The sequence below is a fragment of the Scylla paramamosain genome, chromosome 1 (genome assembly GCF_035594125.1).
Source record: "Scylla paramamosain isolate STU-SP2022 chromosome 1, ASM3559412v1, whole genome shotgun sequence".
In the NCBI taxonomy this organism is placed as follows: Eukaryota; Metazoa; Arthropoda; class Malacostraca; order Decapoda; family Portunidae; genus Scylla; species Scylla paramamosain.
Window position 1 is genome coordinate 5,972,501 of NC_087151.1, and position 5,000 is coordinate 5,977,500.

At 42.3% G+C, this 5,000-nt stretch overlaps 1 protein-coding gene across 3 annotated transcripts in view; it reads right to left on the reverse strand.

The window, feature by feature from the left end:
• Window positions 1-5,000, reverse strand: part of LOC135096180 (uncharacterized) — a 98,567-nt gene that overhangs the window by 69,208 nt on the left and 24,359 nt on the right. The window contains exon 2 of one of the 3 annotated variants that reach the window (XM_063997705.1): window positions 1,315-1,357. The exons of the other annotated variants lie outside the window; for them this stretch is intronic. The gene's annotated coding sequence lies outside the window, so the exon portion shown is untranslated. The remainder of the gene's footprint in view (window positions 1-1,314; window positions 1,358-5,000) is intronic. 3 annotated transcript variants of the gene reach the window in all.

Genomic DNA, 5,000 nt, shown 5'->3' on the forward strand with positions numbered 1-5,000 from the left:
TGCGTTTCCTTCCCCTTCCCTTCACCTTCAGTTCCTTCTTTCCTCTCTCTCTCTCTCTCTCTCTCTCTCTCTCTCTCTCTCTCTCTCTCTCTCTCTCTCTCTCTCTCTCTCACTGTCTTGCCGCCGGTTCTGTTTCCTCGCAGGTGTCTTAATCATTTCTCACCTGTCCGGAAGTAGTGCATCTGCTTGCATAAAGGTGTGTGTGTGTGTGTGTGTGTGTGTGTGTGTGTGTGTGTGTGTGTGGGAGTGTAGGTTTGTAGGTATGTGGGTATGTGGGTGTCTGGGTGAGAGAGAGAGAGAGAGAGAGAGAGAGAGAGAGAGAGAGAGAGAGAGAGAGAGAGAGAGAGAGAGAGAGAGAGAGAGAGAGAGAGAGAGAGAGAGAGAGAGAGAGAGAGAGCTATCCAAACAACCATACAGCCAAACAACCACCTAACTAGACAGACAGACAGACAGACAGACAGACAGCTAAACCGCCAGACAAGCACCAGACAGACAAGAGAGGCAACGAGGCACACGAGGACAAAAGAATCACTAAACCAAAACAGAAATATTACTTGCAAATGAGTGTATAAGTATGTAATAAAAGGTAAATGAGACGGCAAAAGTTAAAAGTCGAAGAGGAAAAAGGAAAGTAAAAAAAAAAAAAACACGGAAGACGGAGACGAACAGGAGGAGAAGGAGGAGGAGGAGGCGCAAGGTGATAGAGAGGAAGCAGAAGTGGGGAAGACACAGCTGGAACACCTACACTCTGCTACACTTCCGTTCCAGCTGCCCTCCTACTGTTGCTACTGATGTTTCCTGTCTGTTACCAAGCTGTGTGTGTGTGTGTGTGTGTGTGTGTGTGTGTGTGTGTGTGTGTGTGTGTCTCGCTTCTTGCTAATCACTCCCTTCCTCTCATATTTCATTTCCTCCTACATTCTCTTCTTTCCTTTTTTCTTCTCCGTTATCTTACTCTTTTTTTCTTCTTCTTTCTGTTTCTCTTGTTTCTCTGTTTCCCTACCTGCACCCTCTCCCTATTCTACCTCTCACCCTCGCCAGTCTGAAGACCTACAAGTTATGGGGAAGAGAGGGGAAAGAGAGCGGGGGAGAGAGAGAGAGAGAGAGAGAGAGAGAGAGAGAGAGAGAGAGAGAGAGAGAGAGAGAGAGAGAGAGAGAGAGAGAGAGAGAGAGAGAGAGAGACCTAATAATAATAATAATAATAATAATAATAATAATAATAATAATAATAATAATATTAATAATACAATCTTAACCACTACTAGCATAAATAACTCCGGTGCAACAAGAACAATAAAGAATACGAAAAAAAGTTACCGGTCCATCCTTGCCGCTGTGTTCCTTCACGTCCTTTCCCACACTGCGAAAGAAACAAAACACAAGCGTGAGGCAAGCCAAGCAACACACACACACACACACACACACACACACACACACACACACACACACACACACACACACACACTTCATACCACGCCTTGATAAATGCACTGAACTACGAATGTCTTTTTTGTTATATTTTTCTTATTTACTATTCTACGCATGAAGGAGACAAGCCAAGAGCACAAAAATAAAAAAAAAAAGTAAATAAATAAATAAATAAAAAGAAGTTGGAACTTTCTGCTTGTCATCGTACCAAGAAATAAATAAGTAATCACAGAAAAAATCTCCAGAATGAAGCCCAATTTAGTTCCGGAAATGTGGCAAGACAGATAACGGAAATTAACAAATCAGATGGAGTCACGTAGAACTGCAAATAACAACACGGAGATGCTGTATCAAGATTCGGGAAGCGGCGGAGCGAATCTGAGAGTGATGAGCAATACAGGAGAGAGAGAGAGAGATAGATAGATAGATAGATAGATAGATAAATAACGGATCGATAGATAGATAGATGGATAGACAGATAGGTAGACAAACAGACAGACAGACAGACAGATAACATGACATTTCTTCACAAACTGCATGTTTCATCTATTCACCACTCGTCCTATATCAACAAATCCTAAAAAAAAAAGAAAAAGAAATGGATGAACTAACCCTATAACAAACCACTTCACACAAACTAATAATAATAATAATAATAATAATAATAATGATAATAATAATAATAATAATAATAATAATCATCATCATCATCCATCTATCATTTTTTTCCATTATAATACCAACGACGGTAATAAGACTTGTCCCCCTTCACCTTCTACTACTACTGTGCTAATCTTACCTAAGTGCTTCTTGCGAGGGCACCAAGTTCCCCAACATACATTAACCACTGCCCTGCCACTCCACGACTCCCTTTCAGCCCACTCCTGCTCTGTTTCCACGCCCGTCTTTCGCCTCTCATACTGTCCCCTACATGCTCCACTCCTCTCTCCTCTCACTCATGCTCCTCTCTTCCCTTTCTCCCCTCACCCATGGGCCTCCTCTCTTTCCTCTAACGCTGTCCCACTCCTCTCTTTCTCTTTCGCTGAGATAAACCGGCTCCCAGCTACACCGTCTGTTGCAACGAGAGAGAGAGAGAGAGAGAGAGAGAGAGAGAGAGAGAGAGAGAGAGAGAGAGAGAGAGAGAGAGAGAGAGAGAGAGAGAGAGAGAGAGAGAGAGAGAGAGAGAGAGCGCAGGAAGGAAAGAATGAAAGGAGGAAGGGAGGAAAGGAGGGAGGGAGGGGAGGAAACACTGCTGCTACATACCTTTCGCATTCCTTTCAAGGTCCCACCTGGCCTGCCGCAGGGGAAGGAAAGGCAGAGAGGGAGGGAAGGAAGGAGGGAGGGAGGGAGGGAAGAGACGCAGAGGGAAAGTGAAAGGGAGGGGAAAAGAAGCAAGGGGGAAAAAGGGGGAAAGCAGGAAGGAAATTGCTTTTCTCTCTCATTTTACAAGGGAAAGTGGTGAAATGCTACCCATGAGAGAGAGAGAGAGAGAGAGAGAGAGAGAGAGAGAGAGAGAGAGAGAGAGAGAGAGAGAGAGAGAGAGAGAGAGAGAGAGAGAGAGAGAGAGAGAATCACAAAGCTTTCCCACTTCTAATATAAATAACTCCACACTTTCCCACGCCACTCACACAATTACTATACAATAACCTACACCGACTCCCTTCTTCCTTTCCTTCCTTCCTCCTTCCACTATTCCTTACACATATTACACCCTCCCCCCATCCCAACGCTACCCTTACACTCACACCCTCACACCCTCACACCCGGCCCCCTCCGCCACTCACCTCCCCCCTTCACCCCCTCTCATATCCTCGCCCATCCATCCATCCACCCACCTGCCTTCTATAACGAACTTCACATCTGGCTTGTTCAACTACCCACCACCGCCCCTGCCCGTTTAATTAGAACGTGGGGTGGGGAAGGGCAGGGAGAGGAGGACGAGGCGTGGCAGGGCGGAAGTATTCAAGTAATGCGTGTGTGTGTGTGTGTGTGTGTGTGTGTGTGTGTGTGTGTGTGTGTGTGTGTGTGTGTGTGTAGGTGGGTGAGTAGGTGGCGTTTTTATTGTTCTTGTTCTTTTTTTTTTAACGTTTTCTCCTTTTTCTTTTCCTCGTTTTCTTCTTTTACTTTTCTCTCCTTATTCGTTCATGGTTGTTGTTGTTGTTGTTGTTGTTGTTGTTGTTGTTGTTGTTGTTGTTGTTGTTGTTGGTGGTGTTGGTGGTGGTGTTTATTTTTTTCTTTCTTCTTTTCTTGTCAGTCATATTTCTTTCTTCTTGTTCTTGTTGTTGTTCCTCTTCTAATTAATCTTTCTTACCTTTCTCTTGTTCTTGTTCATCTTCTAATTAATCATTCTTTCTTGTTCTTGTTCTTCTAATTAATCATTCTTTCTTGTTCTTATTCTTCTTCTAATCAATCATTGTTTCTTGTTCTTGTCCTTTATTCTTTTTTTCTTTCTTCCTTTATATTTTTCTTGGTAATTTCCTTTTTTTTTTCTTTTCAGCTTTCTTTATTTTTCTTCTCAAACTGTTCTTGTATTACACATCCTGTATTTCGTATATTATTATCAGTATTTACTTAAAAACTCTCCTTGAATCTTTTCCAAATAGTTATATACACATTTCTCACACAATTAACTGTCTCGCTCTCTTCTTTTGCGTCTCATTCTTTTTTTCTCCACCTCCCTCTTCCTCTTTCCTCCTCCTCCTCCTCCTCCTCCTCTTCCTCTTCCTCCTCTTCCTCCTCCTCCTCCTACTCACCCACTTCCTTTCCATCGCTTTCACTATGAAGATTTTTTTTCTTATATAGTTAGCAGTTTTCTTTCATTTACATCATTATTTTCTTGCTTCCTGACTTTCCTCCTCCATTTTCCCTTCCCCTTCTCCATCTCTTCCTTCTTCTCCTCCTCTTCCTGCATCTTCCCCTTTCTCATTATCGATTTTTCGCTCTTCTTTGTGTCGTTGTCATTTTTGTTGTTATTGTTTCTTATTCTTGTTCTTCTTGTTCTTGTTTGTTCTTCTTGTTCTTGTTTGTTCTTCTTGTTCTTGTTTTTGTCCTTGTTTTTTGTTTATGTCCTTGTTCTTGTTCTTTTGTTCTTCTTCCTGTTTTCTCATTGTTTTATTTTCTTCTTGTTCTTCTCTTCTTTGTTTTTCCTGTTCTTGTTTTTATTCTTCTTCAAAAATCCTCCTCCTCCTCCTCCTCCTCCTCCTCCTCCTCCTCCTCCTCCTCCTCCTCCTCCTCCTCTTTCTCCCCCTCCTTATTTCTGTGTTCTTTCATTTTCCCACTCCCGTTCCTTCTTCCTGTTCTTGTTTTTCTTTCCTTCTTCTTCCTTTTCTACTTTTTAACGTAACTTTCTTTCTGTTCTTGTTCTTGTTATTGTTCTTCTCGTTCCTGTTCTTCTTCCTGCCCTGTCCCTTCATTATCTAGTTCCCTTACAAACACTCTTCTAGCACTTCATCTTGCTCATCATCATCATCATCATCATCATCATCATCATCATCATCAGCTTCCTGTTCATCCATACACCTGTACTCATCCTTGTTCTTGTTCTTCCTGTTCTAGTTCTCTTTGTTTCCCTTCTT